This window comes from Mauremys mutica, chromosome 22 (genome assembly GCF_020497125.1).
Source record: "Mauremys mutica isolate MM-2020 ecotype Southern chromosome 22, ASM2049712v1, whole genome shotgun sequence".
Taxonomy (NCBI): Eukaryota; Metazoa; Chordata; order Testudines; family Geoemydidae; genus Mauremys; species Mauremys mutica.
The window spans coordinates 21,590,402-21,614,743 of NC_059093.1; the positions used below are offsets into that span (position 1 = coordinate 21,590,402).

The window sequence follows — 24,342 nt, forward strand, 5'->3', positions numbered from 1 at the left end:
TGGTCTGGGCAAACAATTTGAAGTGACAATTCAGTGAGAACAGAATCATCATGTAGTGATCTATCAAGTTGTTGTGGCTGAGTGGTTAAGGTGATGGACTAGAAATCCATGCGGGTTTCCCCATGTAGGTTCGAATCCTGCCAACTATGCAAGCACTGTGCTGTAGTTATTATTACTGTAGACTTAGTGCCTGAGCATCCAGAGTACAAACTGGAGCCAGATCTATTTTCACTCTGTTGACACTTAAAACGCTGCTGTGGCACCGCTATAGCACTTTGGAGTAGACACTGACTGGAGGGATTTTCCCATCCATGTAATAGCTGCATTGACAGAACAATTCTTCCTTTCCTTTAGCATTATCTAACCAGTGCTTAAGTCACCTTAACTCTATGGGCTTGGGGTGGGGGGTTTTCACACCCTGAGAGACGTCGCTCTGCCAGTTCAGTGCCCAGCGTACACCAGCCCTTAGATCCCTCTGGGTATTTCAATGCAGGCACTGACCTGTGAGAGGAAAACATCAGCTCACAAACACAGAAACTGAATTCCCCACATTTAATCTCGCTGCACGTTCCAGAAAGTCACGAAATTCAATTCATTCTTGCTAGGCCAGAAAAAAAATAAGTGACACTAAGTTTTTGGCTTGGTTAAATAAAATTAAGTGTTTAATTAATATAGTAAAAATCTGTCCTGATTCCTCTAACTAACACTGTAGTGTGAAATAGGAACAGAGACAAATCTTGTCAGTGACGACTAATTTCGCAAATGATCTTCCCATTATTAATTTCCACATTGCCCCCACTGGAAGTCTGGGCACCTGCAGTGTCATTGCTCTGCATTTACCTTCCCCTTAGAATTGTTCTCGGACATTCACCTTCCTCTGCAGCGTGGGGCACGGGGTCACTTGCTGGAGGATTCCCTGCACCTTGAGCTCTTTAAGCCACGATTTGAGGACTTCAGTAACTCAGACATAGGTCAGGGGTTTGTTACAGGAGTGGGTGGGTGAGATTCTGTGGCCTGCATTGTGCAGGAGGTCAGACTAGATGATCATAATGGTCCCTTCTGACCTTAAGGCTATGAATCTAGTCCCAAATTTGGAAAATTGTGCAGTTCAGAGTGTGAATAGTGACCCCGTCGCCTTCCTGCACCTGCTCTACATTGCTACACAGAAGCTTCTCCCCCTGCAGTCACCCCAGCACTGCAGTGCAGCTGCCCAGGGTTCAGCAGGGGTCCCTGGCAAGGACAGTGGGTGCAGCTAACAGCCCAGTGTGCCTGGCCCTGAGGCAGCTGTAAAAAAGCAACGCCCCCCCCCACAAGTACAGAGACTGAATCCCCCAACTTTAACATCATGACCCCCTGTAGAAAGCCACACGTGTCAGTTGTATTTTCACAGGGAGATGCAAAAATCAAGTGACACCAATTTTTAAGTTGAGTAAATAAAGTTGAGGAGATAGTTATTAACCTCACAAAAATACACTAAAGATCCCGCAACATAAAACCTGAAGGTGAAATATGAACAGAGACAAACCTTGTCAGCAAAGGCTCATTTCCCAAACGATCCTCAAAATGTTCGGGCTCTGGAGGCTGCTACTTTTAGGGAGGCTGTTCCGCTCCTGGTGGGACCAGAGCAGAGAGGGTGGCCAGCAGAGCGGTGACAGGGGGGAACGGCAAGTGGCCAGCAATGTGGCCAGACAGCGGAGGGAGAAAGGGGCTTTCCCCCCAGGAGGTGAGAGATGAACTCTGGGTTTTCACTGACCCAGGGCAGCAGCTGTGGGTGAGGTGCAGTGAAGGGAGGGGCACATCCAAAGAGCTTCTGGTGTCTGGATTTAGGAGCCCGAGGCAAAAGGCCACTACCCAGCGCACTGTGGGGGGGTGGTTTGCTCATAGTGTTATGTTATGCCTAGCCACTTTGTAATGACCGTAAGGGGAGTGAGGCTGGGGAGGGGGCGGAGAGCAGTGAGCGGGAGGAGGGGTCTTGGGGGAAGAGGCAGTGTAGGAGTGGGGCCTTGGGGAGAAGGGGGGGCAGGGGCGTTGCCTCGAGTGGAAGGGGTGGGGCTACTGTTCGGGCTTGGGTGGCCACTAATTTTAGACAGGGCTGCCCGGGGGGGGACATGTGGGGCAATTTGCCCCAAACCCCGGGCCCCACAGGGGCCCCGCGAGCCCTGGCCAAGAATCCCTTTCCTGGCTAGAGGCGCCTTTTAATTTGTATTCATCCGGCAGCAGTCTGGGTCTTCGGCGATACTTCAGCGGTGGGTCCTTCAGTGCTGCCGAAGACGCAGAGCGAGTGAAGGACCCGCTGCCACTGAAGACTCGGACGCCGCCCAGTGAGTACAAGCGCCACAGCGCGTGGCACCTTTTTTATGTCCACTCCCCCTGTTTGCCCCAGGCCCCCGAATCCTCTGGGCGGCCCTGCTTTTAGGGAGCCTGTTCCGCTCCTGGTGGGACCACAAGACGTCCCAGAGCAGAGAGGGTGGCCAGCAGAGCGGTGACAGGGGGGAACGGCAAGTGGCCGGCAATGTGGCCAGACAGCGGAGGGAGAAAGGTGCTTTCCCCCCAGGAGGTGAGAGGTGAACTCTGGGTTTTCACTGACACAGGGCAGCAGCTGTGGGTGAGGTGCAGTGAAGGGAGGGGAACATCCACAGAGCTACTGGTGTCTGGATTTAGGAGCCCGAGGCAAAAGGCCACTGCCCAGCGCACTGTGGGTGGGTGCTTTGCTCATAGTGTTGTGTTATGAATCCTGATTGTGGTGTTTTCCCAAGTTAATACAAGGTGATTTTCCTCCTTTTTATTAAAGTTTCTTTTCTACACTCAGTGGTTGTGAGTGGGGAAAGTATCACCTCTTAGAGGCACCCAGTGGCCAGAGTTAGTTTCCCCAGGTTACTGGGTGGGGGCTTAAGCAGATTGTGTGTTGTATTGTTGAAGAGGAGCCCCAAGCACCCAAACAGGGAATTGTAACTTCAGCCTTCAGAGTAAGAGCCAGAGGTGCTGCCAGCTGAACTAGCCAGGCCGCCTAAACGTATTAACCCCTTTCACCGCAAGAGCAAACACCGGGTACTTCTGTGCTTCTCAGCAGCTGGGAAAAAGCCTCTTGGGGGAAATATCTCCTGCCCCACTGCCAAAAGGAGCCCATTGAGTGGGAACAGTCAGAGGCCCCACCTGCTTTCCAACCACCTTGTGATGCTGGCCGGCCGCAGAACGAATGCTGGTCTGTGGGTGGCCTTCAGTGGGGGTTCGGCATGGCAGGGAGCAGGCTGGCCGGGTGTCTCTGTGGCTGTCTGCTGGCCACGCATAGGCATGGTTCTCCCTTCCTCTTGCCCTGCCCTCGGCTGCTCTGTGGCTTTTAAACCTTCCCTTGGAGCTGTCAGCACCAGCTGCCTCTGCTCCAGGTGCCCAGACAAGGAGAGGTGTGTTGGGCTCCAGCCTGGGACTCTGCCTCCCTCCTGCCTAGCCCTGACTGTGAAGCCTGGCCCTGGCCCTCCTTCCTTTAAATGCCATGTGGGCAAGAGGAAGAGTGTGACAGCTGCAGGGACCAAAGTTGTGGACATCAGGTGAAGCAGCGAGAAACAAGCATATGGTCAAACCACAGGAATCTCTAGCAGACTGTTAAGTTCTAGGACCCCAACCTATAGCCGCCAGCCCATTGAACCAGACAGACCAAAGACCTATCTCCAGTGGCCATCAGTCACCCAGCATGAGGGAAAAAAAACTGACTCTAATTTACCCAGAGAGAGAGTAGTCAAGCACATTGAGCTCCAGGGCTTTGCAGCAAAGCAACATATCTCCAAGAGGTCCCACTGAGATTTGAACTCAGATTCCAGGATTCAAAGCCCTGAGTGCTGCCCATTACACCATGGGACCTGCTGCTATTTTTTTTTTTAGACCCTTGTGACTCTTGGATGGTTTGCACTCTGCACTTATTGCTTCCCACCAGCGGCTTCCTCTCACAGGACTCTCTCTCCTCCTCCAGCGACTATAGTCCTGCATTACCGGATCCATGGGTCCTGTCCTGAGACCCCACATCCCCCTGCTTTGTCTCCATTCCCTGCAGGCTGCAAAAATGTCAGGGGAGGCTGCTTCTCCCTTCACTCGGTGCTCCCGCTCATATCGGCCAGCTGCAGCCTCATCTCCTGGAACTCGGGCAGCTGTCGCTTGATCCGGTCATACAGTCACACGCTGACTGGCTCCCCTGCCTGGATGCTCTTGTGGAAATCCCACGGGCGACGCTGCAGGACTTGGCACTGTTGGTTTCTTTAATGTTGTGGTGTTTGCCTGACTGCCGGAACAAAGCCGCCAACTCCTCCCTCACCGACTCCCACCAATCCCCCTGGTAACCACAGAACCCTCTGATGCTTTCCCGTTCTGCCAACACCGCCAGGCCTCGCCCCCCTGCTCCTTTATCTTGCAAGCTCTGGATGTTCAGCTTCCAATATCCTCTGCCCTGGGTCAGGGAATTGCCCACATTGAGCACACGGTGAGAGCTGCGGGATCTGAACAGTCCATTGGCACCACCCTGCACTTGGCTGTCGACGTGCTCTCCTTCACGGAAATCCGGTCAGTGCGACTCCTGCCCTGTCCCCGCAGAAAGGTGTATCCCCTCTGCGGCTGGTGTGAGCTCGGGTCAGAGGAACAGGAAGCTACCACCCGCCCTCCACTGGTTCTGCTATGGAGAAACACGTCCTCTAAGCTGACCTCGCTACAGACCTGCACCAGGTAGTGCTCAGCATAGAAGAGTTTCCTCTGACGGTCGGGAAAACAGGACCAGCAGTCCTCAGGCCGGCTGCAACAATTGAAATTCCCCCCGACACCAAAAACCGTGCGGTCCAGAGGAAGGGAGTCAGTTCCTTCATAGAACTTTCCTTTTACGCCTTAACTCGGGACCACACACTCTAATAGAGTCATAACCAGTGCTGCAGAGCACAAAGCCCACCAGTAATGCTCTCCCTGGTCAGAGCTCCAGCCCCTTCTGTACTCACACCATGAATGTGAAGAACAAGACTCCAACCCCATCATTCTTCACTGGCCTAGAGGACCAGAGAGATGGGCCCTTCCACCAATCACCGTCTGCCCATCAAGCTACCTTAGAGTTAGTTAATGTGCATTTCCTGAACACCCACCCTGTCGAAGTCCAGCTGCTCCAAGGCACTGAACATCAAGTGCCTCCTCCTGGGCCCCCAAATCCCTTCCACCTTCCACCTGGCCACTTTCACAGATGCCCCTTCCAGGGCACTGCACTCGCTCAGCTGCACAGAGGAGTTTTCATCCCCTATTCCCGCCAGTCACTGTCCAGCACCCCCTCTGGCACCATTCCTGAGGGCCCCCCTGCCTCACTCTCTTCCTGAGATATTGGGTCCACCAATAACTCATGTAGGAGAGACAGCTCCCATCCCTCCTTGTTAAAGGTCAGGCCAACTAGGGGCAGAAGCCCACAGGTTTTTTTCCTATTGCAGAGCCCAAGCTCAGGGACTCACCTTGGGTGCAGGCACCGCTGCGCTCCCAGAAGACAAGCCCCCACTGTGCGAAGAGGGATGAAAAGGCCTGCTAAAGTCTGAGATTGAACCAGGAATCTTTAGATCTGAGCTACTTTGGCAGCTGTGTAGCAGTATTTTGGCCTGTTCCTTCTCTTTCCGGGATGTTTTTGCAGCAGTTGCACACAAAAAGGACGTCATTGTGAGGTGCCCATGAAGACAAGACTCGCTTTTGCCTGCCTTGCTCAGCCTGACTTGCTGCCTCACCCTGTTCCGGCCCTAGTGCCCGGGTTGACCTGGTGGTGGAAGGGGACTGGGGGCCAGTGGCGCGGGGAGGAAGCTGAGCTGGACCCTGAGCTAGACTAGACCCTGGTGGTGAGAGTCTGGCCACCACCTGCCGCCCCACCCTGTTTTCCTGGCTTCCCCCACTGGGCGTCGGGAGGGAAGTGGGGCTTCTGCCTCCCCTCCCCGATTTTCACACCGCAGAGGAGTGCGAACAGGAAAACGAACGGCTGCTCCACACCCCCACCGGAGGAACCCGACGCCCTTAGCTGTGGTGAGTAAGAAGTGGCTGTTGGCTGACAGGGCCTGTCCCCGAGCAGCTGGAACAGCAGCTGCCGCCTCCCGCTCGGCGCCAGGCTGTGGGAAATGCTCATTGCCTGGCTGCATGGGCGGCTGCTGCTCCCTGCTCTGGAGAGCGTCTGTATTGCTCTGTCCACCCCCCGTCTTCACTGAGCCAGTCTGGTAAGGGCCCAAGTGCCCCCTCCGGCCTGGCAGCTGAGAGTCTGTGCAGACATCGGCCCCCCTGCCAGCCCCACAGGCAGCAGCAGCGCCAGCCCCCCAGCACCACAGGGGCACTCAATGCACTTCCTGTGGGGAAATGGCTCCTTGGCGTCCAGCTGCTAGAGTGAGAGCCAGGAGAGAGCAGTTTCTGGCTCACCCTGGGGAGAGAGGAGACCTGGTGAGTGCGGATCTCCCTCAGCCTCCCCCGCAAGGCTGGTCAGTTGTATTGTCACTGTGATAGTCGGTGCTTCCCTTCAGGGCCGGCCCTAGAGGGGTCTGTGACAAATCCCCCCCTTTCCACCCCAGGCCCTGCCCCCACTCCACCCCTTCCCCCAAACCCCCATACCCAGTCCCATCTCTTCCCACCCTGTCCCCTCCTGCCCCATTCCTCTCCCTCCCCCACCTCTTCCCGTCCCTGCTCCTCCCCCTCCCTGCCCAGCGCCTCCTGCACCCCACTAAACAGCTGATCACTGGCAGGTGGGAGGTGCTGAAGGGGAAGAGGATGAGCTTGTCAGCAAGGCCTGTACTGGGGGGAGGGGAGCTGGCTGCCAGTGGGTGCTGAGCACCTATTTTTCCTCTGTTGGTTCTGCAGCCCCGTAGCTCCCATGGAGTCGCTGACTCGGCTCCTTTCACACCCTAGAGAGAGGAGCAGAACCAGGGCTATGGCTGATCTTTGGGGCACCAGGTGAGTGGCAGAGGCTTCAGGTGCTGAGAGTTTGCATGACCCCTCAGGGACACAGTGTGAGGGGGTGTCCCAGGGATCTCTATGAAAGGAGCAGAATCTCTATGTAGTGGGGAGAGAATTGAGAGTGTCTCAGGGGGTTGTACAGAGGTATTGCCTGGGTGAGAGACTGGCTAAAACACAGGCCTCGCTGTGAGCAAGATTTGAACGTGTGCAGGGGAACGCTATTGGATTTCAACTCCAACGACTTAACCACTTGGCCATCACAGCTGGGAGCACAAAAGTGCCCCCATGCCAGAGAAACTGGTAAAGAATCCCAATGCCCAGGTGTGAAATCATCTGAACTACAGAATTCCCACAGCAAACCTGGCTCCCAAAGCACAGGGGGGATTTGGGGTTTGTTCTCTTTGCTAAGTCATGTGCAGTAGCTCATGCTCCAATACGTCTATAAGGTGCCACAGGACTCTTTGCTGCTTTTACAGATCCAGACTAACACGGCTACCCCTCTGATACTCCTAGTGACACTCTCCAATGGATCCCCATCCTCCACCCACCGTGAGGTAGTTAGGAGCGGATCATTATTATCCCTACTTGAAAGAGGGAGAAGCTAAGGCTGAGAAAGGAAAATTGACTTGGCTTAGGTCACACAGCCAGCCAGTAGCAGAGTTGGGAATAGGACCCAAGAGCCCTGATTTTGAAACTAACTATCAGATCTTGAATTTCACACATTGAATGGCCTGAATAAAGTGCAAAGTAATTGAATGACCAACAACAGTGCACAGTAATTATTCAGCAAGTATTTTAGGAGAACTGCACTGTTAGAGAGAATCATCAACTGCTCAGAGACCATTAATGCAGCGAAGCAGCAAAATTTGTCAAACATATAACAGGTTCTGACTTATTTACTTGGGCTTAAAAGAGAACAACAAGGACCTGAGTCTCCTCCCTGTCAATAACCCCCTGCTCAGCCAATCACGGTAGAGACTGAGGACGGGAGGCTGAGGGTTCTCACCAGAGAGCCCAAAGGATGGTCCAGGTCACCGTTGGGGATCACTGTCCGAGCACTATTTCAGCCCCACATTTTTGGGTGGACCTCCCACAGTGGGAGCTGCCGAGCACTCCCCCGCAACACACACACACACACACACACACACACACACACACACACACCCCTCCTGGTGTTGGGAGGGGAACAGGAGAAAGGACAAAAGAAGCAAAAGACGAAGAGAAAGGAGGGAGGGATGGATGAAGGAAAAGGTGAAACAAAAAGGACAAACCCAAATGTCCCCAGTGATTCTAACAGACAAAATCCCAGGTGCAGAATAAAATTCTGCCTCCTTAAGCTTGTGTTTTCCATGCCTAAAATTCAACTGTCACCAGATGGATCAGACTGAACAGGTTTCAAACCTCAAGGAGGCTCTTACCTTCTAAACAGAGACGGCTGTTTTCTAGTAAAATCACTAAATGGGAAGGAGAAAACTCGAAAGAGGTTCCTCCTGGCGCTCATGTCCGTGAACCCAAATACTCTCTCAGTCCTCAGAGAGAGACCTGGAGAAGGAGACTTGCTGAAGCAAAGCCACAGGGGTCTCTGAGGTTTCCCTGGCCCCTCGCCCCTTTCCTGCCTGCCTGATGTCAGCATCTCTCTGTGAGGTCACCACCTCCCCACCACCTTTGACCAATAGTCTGAGGTTCTGAAAAAGGCCTTTGTGATGTCACTGCCACACCCCTCTCTTGCTGTGCTAATGTCCTGCCCCTGGCCAGCCACTGTGGAGGTTTGAGCTACTCCCTGTGGATCACCCCACTCAAGGAGTGTTCGTTCTAGGCAGCAAGCCGGCTAGACAGGAATACATCAGACGCTGCTCCCAATGCTACACTCAGTTTTTCAGAAATTAGTCAACTTTATGGCCAGAAAAGACCATTAGAGCATCTAATCTGACCCCCTGCATATCAGAGGCCTCCTGTATGACACAAGAGCTACTTTTGGGGCAAACACATTCCAGAAAGGCATCTAGTCTTCATTAAGTGACATCAGGAGATGGTGAATCCACCACTTTCCTTGGTAGCTTGTTCCTGTGGTGAATCATCCTTGCTATGGAATATTTGTGTCTTATTTGTAATATGAATTTGTCTCTTTTCACCTTCCAGCCATTGGATCTTGTTATGACTTTCTCTGCTGGATTAAAGAGCCCTTTTATACACAACCTTTTCTCTCCATTAAGGCCCTTCAACACTTCAGTGAAGTCACCTTTCAATCTTTTTTGATAAGCAAAACAGGTTGAGCTCTTTCAATAGCTCACTAGAAGGCATTTTCTCCAGCCCTCAGAACATTTGTCATCAGACTCCTGAACTGCAGCTGGATGTGGTTCTTGTTCTTCTGCACAACATAGCTCCTGGAGAAGAGGGATCTGCAAATGTGCATTCATATGATCCCTTTGTTTAATTGAAGAAAACATAAACTAGACACTTACAGGATTGGAACTGATTTCAGCGGATGAACAGCTTTGCTAGGTTTTTATGCATTTGGACAGCAAAATCTTGAGCGTTTACATTCATATCAAGCACTCCCGTATAGAGGAGCCCCTGAACAGAATGGAGAATGGAAATGAAAATGGTTTCCTTTTTTTAAAAAAAAGGAAAGAAGGTTATAAGAGAACACTGGGGTTTGAACTGAGGATCACTGGAGCTGCAATCAACCACTCTACCTCTGACTATACCAGCACAATGTCCTGAGTAGGGAATTGTGATTTTCAGTACTTTGAAGGACAAACCCTGCTTCATCGAGGTCCTTTGCCATTCCCAGACCACAGGTGGTTTTAAAAATGGGGTTTGATTAAACTTCTTAAATGTGGTAAACACCACAGCTTGCACACCCACCGATACAGCTTCTCGCACTGACATAGCTGCTACCTCTTGCGAAGTGGATTAACTGCACCCACAGGAAAACTCTCTCCCGTCAGCATAGAGCAGTGGTTCTCAAACTGTGTCAGGACCCCAAAGTGGGATGTGACCCTGTTTTAATGGGGTCGCCAGGGCTGGCATTAGACTTGTTGGTGCCTGAGGCTGAAGCCAAATGTCTGAGCCCCACCACCCAGGTCTGAATCCCTCAAGCTCTGGTTTTGCCCTCCCCTAACTGGGGCAGGGCTCAGTCTTTGTCTCCCCTGCCTCTGCTCAGTGGGGAGGGGCTTGGTCCCTCTTTCCAGGGTCAGGTAGTAAGTTGGGTTTTTTTTGGCAGAAGGGGGCTGTAGTGAAAGGAAGTTTGAGAAACCCTGGCATAGAGCCTCTGAGTATGTCTAGACTTGGCTCCCTGTGGCAGATAAGACACTGAAAGTGCAGCCATGGAGACACCACACACCAGCCTTGCCCAGCAGGCAAGAATCAAACCTCCACAGAAAGACGCCTGTTGCTTTCTAACCCATCTCCCTAAGCCCTCAGCCACCACCACTTAACAAAGGGGCTTTTCTACACTATGGTTCTGGTTTCACTGAAGGGTCATTTCCAATTGTTTGCTCAGACCAGCATTAGGGAAAATGGTGCCCTGGCCAAAGCTTGTACTTTGGCACTTCCCCATTGCCCCTGGACGATCCCCACTCCCCCTTTACCGCTAGCTCCTGCACTCCCAACCCTTGTGCCTCCTTCACCCCTAACTCCTGCCCCTCCTGTGCCCCCTTTGCCCTTAACTCCCTGGGCCACCAGCCATTGCCCCTCTCCTGCAGCCCCTTCACATGGCTCCAGTGCTGGGGGCCCCGCACTTGTTCTCCCTTTCCCTGGGCTTTGGCATCACTAGCCCCTGCTTAGTGAGTAGGGTTCACTGGTTACCAAAATGTGGGGCATGACTCCTAGGGGGATACAGAGGAACATTCATGGGGGCACCTCAGGGCCTGAGCCAGCCCCCATGGAGGGAGCAGCACTCAGCCCCACTCTGCCCCAGCTCTTCCCCAACCCCACCCTCAGCCTGGGCCTCTGGTGCCCAGCTCGGCCTCGACCCCCTTACCCCTGTCTGCACCCCTCTCCCCAGCAAGTAACAGCCCCACTCCCAGCCCCAGTTCTTGACTGCGGCTTCCGCGGGGTCACAGCCATGGCTAAGAGGGCACAGAGTGAAATGTTTGGGGACCACTGGTTTAGGGTGATGTTCTCAATCACTTCTACGAAGTCCAATAAAAGCTATTCCTCACCCACCCACCCCTCCATCAGGACGGTATAGGTATGTTCTGCTGCCCTTCACTCATGCATGAAGGATAATAACATTTCATTCCACTCAATCCTAAAGTGATTTGTAACCCGCCACCAGCCAAAACTGGTCATTTTGGGAAAGCGGCCCCATCATGCTGCATAGCTAGGCAGAGTAGGTGTCTATGGAAAAACGGTCTGTTCCTGAAGTCTTTCCCCCAGTTCCTCACTAGATGTGAGGGGGGAGCTCATTCAGCCCCTGCTTCCACTTAGTATTTAAAAACTCCTTATTGTCCCTAGCTCTGCTGGCCTTAGATTTCTCCTCCTGTCCTTTTTCTAACAGCTCAGATGAGGTGGCTGAGTGGTTAAGGTGATGGACTGCTAATCCATTGTGCTCTGCATGCATGGGTTCGAATCTCATCCTTATCAGATGCATTTAGTTTTCACCCCTCCCTTTGTAGACAACCATCTCCCCCTTTGGTACAATGACAGATCAAACAATGTTGCTTCTTGCAAAGAAAAACCTTCTCAGAAACTCAGAACACCCTTGCTTTAAATAAAATGTCTAAATCCCAGTTTTCTTAAAAAAAGAAATTCTCTAGTGCTGTATTTCTTAGTTTTTATCTCAAAAGGGAACATCCTCATCATCTCCCCCAAACACCCTGGGACCTGCCCAAATTATTAAAATACTCCCATCCTGAGCAAGGCCACAACCGTGAACCAGAGCTAGTGTCTAGGCCAAGCTGATCTGAAGGAGGCAACTCAAACTTTTTCTCCCTGCTTCCCTTGGAAAAGTCTGACTGAGAAAACAAAATTCCCCAAACTGAAAATTTTCTGCTGAAAAACCAATACTAGTCTGTTTGGGGACTTTGGTTTGCAAGTATTATTGTTATTATTCTCTTCTGATTTCTGAATCAGTTCAGTTCAGTCTTTGTCCTCCAGGTGTGTTTCCACCTGCTGAGGTGTGGGGGAGAGAGGCCAAGTCATGATGTCTCTTCCCCTCTTTCATAGTTTCTTCCAACTTGCTAGGAAGCTCCTTTGCTACAATATGAGTCAAGCAGTGTCCATTGTCTCTGTGCTATCTCAGAGAAGCCTGCATTGTACACGGTTCCTGGGATAGTCCTTCGGAGTGTGGATCCCTTCAATGGGCCAGCAGCGAGTCTGGCTCCTCCCTTGTCACACCTGAAAGGCTGGTGGGGGGTATTTCTCAACCTCATAACATATTTCAGTAACACAGAGCAAAACTTCATAACTTCCCAACCAAAGCAAGCACACACAATTCAACAGATCAAGACTTTTGAAATGATACGTCACAAGGCAGACTTTGTACAAACCATGTCATCATTATATGAGAGTGGTGAATATGGGGCTTCCAGGTGCTGCTCTGAGCACAGCGTGCCACACCTGGGCTTACATTGCAATGGAGAGGTACCCTTAGAGTCCATCTCTCCTGGGATAAAGATGGCCCACACCTGACTCTCTGCCAATCCCCACTGGGCCCTGAGAAGTGTTGTTCGTGTTTGTATTCTATAAAGCAAAGGAGCAGATGAAGTTTTGCTCCCAAGGTGTGTGTGTGATTCTTTGGACAGGTCTACACTACAAAATTAGGTTGGTGTAATTACATTACTTAGGCTGGCAATGCAGTTCTATCAAGCTAATCCCGGTATAGATAGTGGCTCAGCTGTCAGAACTTTCTGGAGCTATGAAAGGGGGAGGGGCCCAGCCTCTGTAGCAGGAATGCAGGGCAGGTGAGATCATGGCAGATGTGGTGGGATACTGGTGGAAACCAGTTATGGTGATATAATGACCAGCAGCATTTACACTGACAATTTGTCACTTTAAGTTTGCTGCAAAAAGCACTAGGCCTCTCGTCGAGTTGGTTTTATTTTATCACCAAAACAGGGCAATGTTGTCGCCAGACGTGGTATTGCAGTGTGTGCACCAGCCAAAAACTGCTGACCGAGGGAGCGTTGTGTGTTTTTCACACATCTGAGCAATATAATGATGCTGAAGTAACCTTGTAGTGCAGACCTGGACAAAGATTCACACACACAAACACACACACAGTTTGCAAGGAAATCCTTACCTGCTCCTCTGCTTTGCAGAATCCAACACAAGCAAAGCTTTTCAGGTGCCAGTGGGGATGGCAGGGAGTCAGGTGTGGGCAGATGCTGTGTTATTGCCACAAGCAGGCACCATGGCTTAGCTGGCTAAAGCACCTGTCTTGTAAACAGGAGATCCTGGGTTCCATTCCCAGTGGTGCCTTGTTGACTAACGCTTGGGCAACCTCTTATTGGCTACTGTGGGAGGACAAAACACAGAGCTTTTTGGTCTGTCCAGCCCGGTATGGTTGTTTAAATCATACTCACAGGCACTGATAACAGAATTACTGAAAGTTTGGGAGTTAAGAGCTGATAGGTCAGTGTTCCAGCCTGTCACAGATGATCCTGCTTCCTCTGGGACAGAGGCAGGTCTGGGCTCTCACACCAAATGACTCATTGTGGCTGCCAGAACCTGTGGGCAGCTCATTTAGTTTACACCAAGGATTGAGTCCTGCTTTGTGCACCGTGTGTGACAATGAAAATCCTAAACCACCCTTTGAAATAACGAATGCAGCAGGACGTGTTATTGTCCCTGCCCCAAAGCAGACAGACCAAGGGAGAAATGCCATTGAGTCCAGGGTAATACTCCACTGCCATTCTACCTTGTTTGCTTGCTAAACTCCCTCCCAACCTTGAGGGCTCCCAGAGCCCGGTATTGAGCCTGAGCCGAGATGTCTACGCTGCAAATTTACCACCCCACGGCCCTAGCCTGGGAGCCTGCACTGGCACGGGGCAGCCGTGCGTGTTTCATTGCAGTGTGGACATAGCCTAGCGTTATGTCTACACTGCCATTAACACACCCAAGTCACTATTCTCAAACCCTGGGTCAGTTGATTCAGGCTTGTGAGGCTTGTGCTGCAGGGTTATAAATTACAGTGTAGACACTTGGGCTTCAGCCCAGCCTCCGAGACCCCACGAGGGGTGAGGGTCTCCGAGCCTGGGCTCCAGTCTGAGCCCAGATGTCTACGCTGTAGTTTTTAGCTCCACAACCTGAGCCCCAGGAGCCCAAATCAGACCATCCAGGCCAGCCGGGCCAGCGGGATTTTGTCACAGTATAGATGTCCTCTCAGGATATGTCTACACTGCAATGTAAGCCCAGGGTTAGTAGAAGTCATGTCAGCAGCCCCAACACATAAACATAAACCACGAGGGAAAGACCCACCCCCAAATAAGCTGGGCAGTGTCCTTCTCCCTACGGTTCGTAAGTCCAGCAACCAAAAGTCCTTTAACATGAGCCATCCCCTGTCTGCACCCCACTCACAGCTGTTGTCCTTAGTCAGTGCAAGCCCAGAGGTGCCCCTGTAGAGTTCACCTGCCAGCCTAGGTGGAAAAGGGGGAAAATAAGAAGGCACCATAGTCACTATGTCACCTGCCTAGCAAGTTGTATTGAATTGAGGGTGTCTCTCTGAATCGGGGGCTGCCAAGCACAGTTGTGCTGCCCTCGATTCACACAACAAGGATAACAACCCTTTATTTCTCCTGCCCCTATAACAAGGAGACTGAGAATCCAACACCAGCCAAAAGTGATCATTTCGGCAAGCAACCCAACCTATTTCCAACATACTGTAAAATCCACATGCAGACTCATACATGAAACCTTGCAAGAAAATCTTCCTGAGGGGGTCTGAAGCACCTGCTGCTGGAGGGAAGGAGGGAGCCATGGGTTGGGATTGAGGGGCACTGGGAATAGGAGGGGGCTGTGGGTTGGGATTGAGGGGCACTGGGAATAGGAGGGGACTGTGGGTTGGGACAGAGGAGAAGGGTGAAGAGGAGCAGGCTCTGGTTGGGAGTGAGGAGCAGTGAGCATAGGAGGGACTGAGGGTTGGGACTGAGGGGCACTGGGAAAAGAGGGGACCTGGGTTTAGGCTGAAGAGCATCTTCATTTGGGGATCCAGCAGGACAGGGGAAGGCAGCAGGTGATTCTAATTCCTTAGGGATATTCTATGTGTTTGTATGTGTGTGTGTGTGCAGGGAAGGAACATGCTCTATGCCCAGAGGCCTTTATTCCTCCAGGCTGCAAGGACAGAGGGGCTGTCAGGAAGTTGCCCCTTCAAACCCACACACAAAAAGACCCTTCTGAGGAAAGGGAAAATCCTACAGAGAAAAAGTAACATCAAAGAGGACTCCAGCAAGACAGTTTAAGATCTTGGTGAGTAGTTTATCACCTGACTCAGGATTTGAACCCTGGACCCTCAGATTAAAAGTCTGACATTCTGCCAACTGAGCTAGCCAGGCTCACAAAGCAAAATGGCAAGTTGGTGCAGAGGAGAAAGTAGTCAAGAAAACAAGAGCAGGAAACAATAGGGGAAACCTGCTGCTCTCTCTGGCCTGGTCAGGGGGCTGTGCCGATCGGGTGTCCTCACTAAGTTCAGCATCAATATGGGGATCCCGGGGAAGCTTGGGGTCCCCAGGTTGCCTAAGGAGGGGTGAACCAGCCCAGGTCGGAAACGGAGCAGGTCAAAACTCCCGTGCCGATCAGAAGTGGGGTCGCGCCTGTGAGTAGCCCCTGCAGCGTAGCCTGGGCAAGACAGTGAGACACGGTCTCTTTTTATACACCCCCCTCCCCCGCAGAGACTGTATGGGGGGATGGGAGCACCCATTGTGGGGATCCTGAACTGGTGGGAGGGAGGCACCATGTACCAGGGATCCCGAAACGCAGAACAGGGACACCCACACACCAGGTATTGAGCTGCGATCTTGATTTACAAACTGCAAGTGATGGGGAATTTAGCACCTCCCTTGCGGAGCTTGTTCCACTAGTTAATTAGCCTCACGGTTAAAAAACGGTCATTTCCAGTTGGGATTTTCTGACATCGACTGCAAGCCAATGGGGCCTTGTTCAATCTTTGTCTGGTGAATTAAAGAACCCTTCAAATCACATATCCCCCACTCTGGGAATTTGTAAAACGTATTTAAACCAGTGATTAAATCGCCTCTTAACCTCCAGTCAATGAAATCAATTGAGCGTCTTCAGTCTCTAGCTGTAGACATTTTCCTTGTTTTTAAAGGCAAAAATCCTGCTCTTTCCAATGGGAGCTGCTGCTTCAATGTTCAGTTTGGGGAGGGATTTGCTGCTCTCAGAGATCAGCCCGCGGGTTACAATCTGTGATCCGAAGGGCCGAACGCAAACAGCGTTTAGATGGGACCGTTAGTGCCGCCCCCGTGTGGCCAAAGACTAGAACTGACCAGCAGAGTTTACAGCTGGAGCCTGGGATGCTCCTGCACAAACTGGGCACGAAGCCTCTCGCGTGGGACCCTCGCTGTGCAGCAGGAGGCGGAGGAAAGCTGATTGTCAGCGCTCAGGGCAGCTCCCTGCCATGCTGAGCTGGTGTCTGTGCTAAGCTCGGCATCAATCAGGTGATTCTGGGAAGTTCGGGGTCCCAGGGCTCCCAAAGGAGGGTGAAGTAGGTCACCCCTGGAGCAGGTTAAAGCTGCAGGTTGACAGTGGTGTTGCTGCCCCTGTGAACAGCTGCTGTAGCACCGCCTGGGCAGGACAGGGAGAGCCAGTTATAGCCCCCCCCAGCCTGTATCGGGGGATGGGAGCACTCACACCCTGGGGACCCACCCACCAGAGATCTATTTGGGGGGAGAGTGGCACCCACACACCCAGGATCTTGTAGGGGGGGACAAGGGCATCCACACTCCGGGATCCTCTGCAGAGGGACGGACACCCACACACCCAGGATTCTGTATGGGGGGCAGAGGTACCCGGACACCTGGGCGGGGAAAGGGGGCACCGAAACATCCGGGATCTTACCTGGCAGGACAGCGGCGCCTGCAGCTCGACATGAGATGTGGGCTGGGGGAGCAGGAGCATTTCCCATTTCCAGGCTGTCCCCGTCTGGCCAAGGCACAGAGCTCACAAGCAGAGTTTAAAGCTCCAGCTGCCAAGCTGTGAAACAAGCCGGGCTCTGTGGCTGGTGCCTGTGATCCCAGTGCCTGGGGAGGCTGAGGCTAGCGGATCGCTTGAGCTCAGGAGTTCTGGGCTGCAGGGGGCTGTGCCGATCGGGTGTCCGCACTAAGTTCAGCATCAATATGGTGATCCCGGGGAAGCTTGGGGTCTCGAGGTTACCTAAGGAGACGTGAACTGGCCCAGGTCAGAAACAGAGCAGGTCAAAACTCCTGTGCTGGTCAGTAGTGGGATCGCACCTGTGAGTAGTCCCTGCAGCGTAACCTGGGCAAGACAGTGAGACACGGTCTCTTTTTAGACACCCCTACCCCACAGAGCCTGGATGGGGGGATGGGTGAACCCACACGCTGGGGAATCTGACTTGCACCCAAGCAACACGGATCTTGAAAAGAGGAACAGCGACACCCACACACCACAGAGCCTGGATGGGGGCAGGGGAACCACACACGGGAGCTAGTTCATGGGGTGGGGGGGACACCCATATGCTCCGTTGCACCATTCTTAATGAGAAGAACGGGGGCATCCACACAACACAGATCCTTAACGGGCGGGGGGGACACCCACACACTCCACTATTAACCAGGAGGGGATTGTAATGGGGCCCAGCGCACCCACGCACCAGGGATTGTTAAGGGTTGAAGGGACAGGGACACCCACACACACTGAGATCACGGCCTTGGAGGAACGCAAACCCTCCACAGAAGGACCTGGTCTGTTCCATGATGGCAGCCCAGCCTGGGTGCGTCAAAGTCTCTTTTTATACAGCCACACCCCAGAGATCCTGACTAGGGGAGAGAGACACCCACCCACCAGAGATCCTTAATGTTCTAGGGTGCACCCACACACCAGGGATTCTTATGGGTGGGAGGAATGGAGACAGCCAGACACACTGAGATCACTTCCTCCAAGGAGCCTGGGCCAGACAGGGAGACACAGTCCCCCTTTACATATCTGCCAGACAACCTTCCTCCCACTCCCTCCACAGAATGTTCTTATCTGGAGGTGAAGCCAGGGAAACCACATGGAGGATTCTTATCTGGGGAACTGGGGGGACCCACTTACTACCAGAGATTCTTAAGGGCAGGAGGAATAGGGACTCCCACCTCTGCAGCATGGGGGTGGGTCACCTGCTGGGATCATCTGGGCATATTTCACCTCGTCAGCTCCCTGCCATTGCCTTGGGGGTCCCTTGTTCACTGCCTCTGGTACCCAGTTTAGCCTCCTTCCTGAGGGCTGAAACGCTTTGATCTGTCTAAGGTCTGTGGGATCAATGTGTGTCATGGTGTAATTCTGTGTTATTCGGGGGTCAGACTAGCTGAGCTAATGGCCCCTTCTGCCCTTAAACGCCATGAAAACATTTCCCTGGTTTCTCCTTGCGCCTGACAGACGCCACGGTGAGGGGCCCAAGAGAAGATCCTGGACACAGCGCTCTGGCTCTTACGTTACTTGGGGACGTCAGCGCTTTCCTAGCAAAGCTGCTGCTAAAGCGCTGCATTTTTGGAACATTTCGCCTCCGATTCAGAGATCTGCCTGCGGGGTGTGAACCTGCCACGAGGAGCGGGAAATGCAACCAGCAACGGGGGCGTTGGCTGAGCTCCAGGCTGCCCCCGTGTGGCCAACGCTTAGAACTGAGCAGCGGAGTTTGAAGCTGGAGCTGGGAGGGACCTGAACACCCTGGGCACGAAGGCTCCTGCGTGTAACGCTTGTTGGGTGGGCAGCTGAGCGTAGCTGATTGCTGGAGTTCAGAGCTGCACCCGGGGTGCTGAGCAGGTGTCTGTACTCAGGTTGGCCTCACTATGCTGGTTTCTGGGAAGTTTGGGGTCACCAGTCTCCCTAAAGAGAGAGGAGCCAGGTCAGCCCACGAAAGGAGGCCGGCAAAACTCTGGTACCAATTGGCTGTGGGACTGCCCCTGTGAAGAGCCGCTGCAGCCCCGCCAGGGAGAGCTGGTCTCTCTTTATGCAGCCCCCCCGCCCCCGCCACCATTCCTCAGGACGTGGGTTGTGCTCAAAGATCTGTGCCCCGTGTTTTCACCTCCATGTGAAGCGCGCAGTGCAAATAACCCTCAGCGCCTCAGCTCAGTTCCAGGCTCCACTTCCACCGGCTCAGGCAAGATGGTGCAGAGGAGCCCCTGGGTGGCTGTGGGCCTGGGGAGGCTTTTGATTTTTCGGCCTGACCGCTACGGGCAGCAAGGCCAAAAGTCAGATGGCCGGCTCTCCCGTCCACCACGCTCATCAGGAGCCCTTAGTCGACAGGCTCGGAGAATGCGGGCAGCGTCCCCCACTACCTCTCGCATGCAAAGCGAGCGCTTTGCCGCTTGAGCTAATTCCCTGCAGCTGGCCTGACTCTCAGGCACCGGGCAAAAAAAGGCAAGGGCTCTGTGGCCTTAAGCAGAACACAGCCTGAAATGGGTGGGAGGGGGGCGTGCTACCCAGAGCTGGGGAAGGGGGTCCGAGTCCCAGCCACGCTCCTCGGCACAAACACCAACGCTCCCTCCCTGGAGTGTGTCTGGGCTGAGAGTTAGCCCCTGGAACAAGCACCAAGCTTCAGAAGACAACGCAGGGATAGATCACTTGACGATTGCCTGCTCTGGCCATTGCCTCTGAAGCGCCTGGCATCGGTTACTGTCAGAAGACGGGATAGTGGCCTAGCTGGACCATCGGTCTCACCCCGGAGGGCCGTTCTTATCTTCACCACTTTCCTCTAACCCAAGCAAAGCCCGGAGCAGGCTCAGCAACTCTAGCAGGCTCCCTGGCCCCTGGCCCAGCATACAGCAAAACGACCCTGCCTCCGCCAGGATAGACAGCCACCGACTCCCTCTTCCAGACCAACGCAGCCCTTCCCCGCTTTGGCTGTCTCCAAGCTGTCTGTGTGCTCTGCTCTGCTCCACGGCTGCCATGCTGCCTGAGATCAGGAGGCTGCGAGGTCTCACGGTCCCAGCTGAGCTGGTATCGCATGCCACCCCGCCCATCTCCTCATTCCCTTCATGGACCCCTGGGATGTGAGTAATTCTGTATTTGAGTGGCTCTCCCTCCCGGCCAATGAGCTTGGCGTAGACTAGCAGGGAGGGAGGAGGAAAGGGATTGTGCTCCAGTGAGAGCTCAGAAAGAAAGGTGCAGGTCCCCCAAAAGAGCCCAGCACAGCAGAGCAGAGCAGAGCAGAGCAGAGCAGGCTGGAGAATGTGTGTCTGGGTCTGACTACTTCTCCCCTGCTCTTCCATTTGAGCTAACTTCCCCCAGCTGTCTCCAGCCTCCCAGTCAGCGCAAGGGGGAGAAGGGCCGGGGAGGAAGAGCTTTGTGCTCCGCAAGGGCTGGCTTTTTGGGAGGCCAAGCGGGGAGAGGGATGGAGGCCACTGGAGGAGCTGAGCCGGCTGACTGTCCATGGCTTCTAAAAGAAGGGCAAGAGAAGGTCTTGCAGCTGCCCTGCCGCTGGAGAACGCGGGCATTGATCCCACTGCCTCTCGCATGCGAAGCGAGCGCTCTACCACTTGAGCTAATTCTCCTACCTTGGCAGGTGGCGTCTTGATCCATTCATTTGATAACGGAGGCCACATCGGTCCCCGCGCCAGCCGGTGACTCCTTCTAAAAGGGTCAGGCAAGAGAAGGTACCCCGTAGGCTGGCTAGCTCAGCTGGTTAGAGCGTGGTGCTAATAACGCCAAGGTCATGGGTTCAAGCCCCATGCTGGCCGCTCCGGGTGCAGGAGGGAGAGGGCGGCTTCTGCTCTTTTGGCTGACTGCTAGGGGTGGCAGAGGCCAAAACCAGGTGGGCCGGGAGCGGGCAAGAGCCCTGCTGGGCGCAGGCGCCGGGCAGGATGAGGCTCCGGACACCTCCTTGGGCTCCCCTCCCTGGGCTCCTCGCTCCACCTGCTGCCTGAAAGGAACTTGGGCCCAGGGAGGAGACGGGTGAGCCCGGCCGGCTGCCTTCCAGGCTCATAGGAGGCCAGGCTTGAGCTGCCCGCCCGCGAAGCCAAAATCGCAGGCCTGCCGGCTCACCCCCATTTCCACAGAGGGTTGACCTGATGGCCCGAATTCTTGCCGGCCGCCAGCTCCACCCAAATGGACCCGACGCCGGATCACACTCCCCAGCCCAAGCCACAGAGGAAGGCTTAATCCTCGGCACCCCAACCTAGGGGAGAGGCTTCACACTCCGCCGGCGCAGGGTGACCTTTGGGACTTCCCTGGACACCATCCTCCCACCGCCCACAGCCAGACCCCCCAAGCCCACCCCTCCGACAGGAAGGAGCAGGAGGACCACTCCGCCCAGGGGCACCACCACTAAAAGTCAGCTTCACTTGCTTCCTCTTCTACCCCTTTCCTCCCAAGTTATGCGCGCCTCACGGGAGCCGGCCCTGGGAAGACGCAGGCACCGCACTCTGACTGGCGCAAGCCAAACGCCCACACCAAGAGTTTAGCACGGGCTCTTGAGGCACTGGAGGAACCCCATGCAGACGCACTGACGGAGCTAAGCTTTACGGCCAAGGGCCCTACCTGTGCAGAAAGCCAACTTGCTTGTGAAAAAGACTCCTCTTTCGGCTCCCCTTCCAAACTTCCAAATGCCTCCCAATGGGAAAACACACGCACTGAAACACCCAAATGGTCCTAACGCTGGGGCCAGGCGAAAAAGAAAAGCAAGGAAAAGATTTCTAAACGGCCACCCTGCCAGAGTCGTACAGCTCCGCAAGTGAAACCCGTGGGAGGGACATTACACAGAAAAGGGGAATGGAAAGCTGCCCAAATTGAGATGCTGTGGAAAGCTACAGCCCCATCGCTACTCCTACTCTGCACACTTCTTGCAACAGCTGATGAATGGCCGGGTGCTTTTCGCATCCAAGCCCACACCAGGGGAAGACCTTGAGAAGTTTCCCGTGGCTTGCCTGGTTCAGCTGGTCAGAGTGCGGCACTCGTGGAGGCCAGGGGCACCAACTTATATGGGCTCCTGGGGCTAAAGCCCCAGGAATATTCACAGTCAGGGGCTCTGCTCCACCAATATTTGGAGCTAGGTTTCTCCCCTGCTTGGAGCGCCCCGCCCCCGCCTCTCACCACCCTCCCGCCGCCGCCGCCAGGGCTCGAGCTTCCCCCCCGCTCCCCGCCCTGGAGCTTCCCTGCCTGAACGTAAAGAGTGCGCAGCGCGCGTCTCTCTCCCTTGCTGCTGCTGCCGCCGCCGCCTAAGGGCTACAGCATAAGAGCAGTGCAAGCTGCTGGTGCTGTAGCACCTCAGGAGGGGAGGGGGCCGTGCCGTGCCTGGCAGCCCTCCCCTCCCCTGCCCCTACCTGGAGGAGACGCGAAGGGACTTCCGGCCAGGAGACGGACATCACTCACCTTAGCAGCTGCTGGGGCTTCCGTGAGTGTTTGTCCCTATGATTCCCCCCAGCCCCAGCCCCAGCCCCCGCCCCCACTCCTGCCCAGTGCTGGGGAAGGGGAAGCCCCACCCCCTCCCACCGTCCCCCAGGGAAGCTGTGGTGAGGGGCAGCAGGCTGCAGCAGGGGTCAGGGAGGCAGGAAGCCACATGTGAAGGCAGTGCCCCTCCCCACCACAGGGCAGATGGGGGAGGGGGTTCATAGACCTACCTGAGCAGCTGGGGCTTGGGTGTATTTTGTGCCAACTTGCCCTCCCTGTCCCCCCCCAGCCACCACCCTGCAGCCCCCCCGCCACTCCTCCCCCACGCTGGGGACGGGGAAGCCCCATCCCCTACCCCCAGTGAGGCGCAGCAGGCTGCACAGGGGAGGCAGGAAGCCACATGTGAAGGCAATGCCCCCTCCTCCAGCACCCACCAACCCACCCGCCACAGGAGGGATGGGAGAGGGAGGCTTCCTAGACCTGAGCAGCTGGGGCTTGGGTGAATTTTATGACACCCTGCTCCCCCACCCTCATAGCCACCACCCTGCCTACCCCACTTCTGCCCCATGCTGGGCAAGGGTCAGCCCCATCCCCCATCCACAGTGAAGTTATGATGAGGGGCAGCAACATGGAAGGCCACCTGTGATGGCAACCCCCCCCCCCAGTACCCATCATAGGGGAGGGGAGTGAGCTTTCTGGACCTGAGGGGCCCTAGGAGCATGTGCAGTGACTGTGGTGCAGAGTGAGTGTGCTGTGGGGGGCAGGAGGGAGAGGAGGGGACCCTCCCCTGGAGCTTGCTGCTGCCAGTGGTGGTGGTGGGGAGTCCTCTCTGGCCCTAGCCCTGGGGCAGCCTGTCTGCACCCCAAGTTCCTCATCCTCAGCCCTGCCCCACCCCAAAGCCTGCACCCCCAGCACCGAGCACACTCCTGCACTGTGAACCCCTCATCCCCAGCCCCACCCCAGAACCCTCACCTGAGGGGAAAAACGTGCAACTTAAATTTGGTGGTCAGTTTGGAGTATCATTCTATTTAGCACAATATTTGATTATTTTACACCCTTCAAAGTATGTAACTGGTCGTATGCAGGTGTTACGGAGTGGGAATGTGCTTAATGTTTTCTCTGAATACTGTCTGTGTGCCTCAGTTTCCCCAATGCATTTCTTAAGGCTCTAGATGGTGGGATAAGGGGGTGTGATTGTTGTAAAGCCCTGGAGGGCCAGTGTGATGCCGTCTGCACAGAGAATGGCCGAAACCCTGTCTCCAGGCAACTGATGGCCTGGGCCCCTCCCCTGCAAAGGTGCCAGCTGAAGGTGTTGGAGACAAAGAGATCAGGTGACCTCCTGGCCCGGGAAAGGAACTGAGCAGAGAGGAGTGGGGACTGGAGGGGGTTTCAGTCTGGCGCTGGCTGGGGACCAGGCGTGAAGTGCAGACAAGGAGGGTCTGGCTCACTGCCCCCAGAATGGACCCGGTCGAGGTGTCCGGTTCACTGTACCTACAAGCTCTGTTTTAGACCCTGTTCCTGTCATCGAATAAACCTCTGTGTTACTGGCTGGCTGAGAGTCACGTCTGACTGCGAAGTGGGGGGGCAGGACCCTGCGGCCCCCCAGGACCCCGCCGGGGCGGACTCGCTGGGGGAAGCGCATGGAGGAACAGAGGATGCTGAATGCTCCAAGGAGAGACCCAGGAGGTGAAGCCATGTGAGCTTCTTGCCCTGCAGACAGTCTGCTCCAAGGGAGAGGAGGCTCCCCAAAGTCCTGATTGGCTTTGTGGGGAGCAGTTCCAGAGCATCGCCCAGGGACTCCGTGACACCCGATACCCACCACAGGGGAGGCGAGTTGGCTTTCTGGACCTGAGAGAGTCCCTAGGAGCATGTGCAGTGACTGTGGTGCAGAGTGAGTGTGCT

The 24,342-nt window shown here is 54.5% G+C and overlaps 4 non-coding genes across 4 annotated transcripts; 3 read left to right on the forward strand and 1 right to left on the reverse strand.

Moving 5' to 3' along the window:
* Nucleotides 1-3,783: 3,783 nt before the first annotated feature.
* Nucleotides 3,784-3,855, reverse strand: TRNAQ-UUG. Its single transcript has one exon. It is a non-coding gene; the product is annotated as a tRNA-Gln (tRNA).
* A 7,586-nt stretch (nt 3,856-11,441) lies between these two features.
* TRNAS-GCU lies at nt 11,442-11,523 on the forward strand. Its single transcript has one exon. It is a non-coding gene; the product is annotated as a tRNA-Ser (tRNA).
* Nucleotides 11,524-13,285: 1,762 nt separating this feature from the next.
* Nucleotides 13,286-13,359, forward strand: TRNAT-UGU. Its single transcript has one exon. It is a non-coding gene; the product is annotated as a tRNA-Thr (tRNA).
* Nucleotides 13,360-20,718: 7,359 nt separating this feature from the next.
* TRNAI-AAU lies at nt 20,719-20,792 on the forward strand. Its single transcript has one exon. It is a non-coding gene; the product is annotated as a tRNA-Ile (tRNA).
* Nucleotides 20,793-24,342: the final 3,550 nt, after the last annotated feature.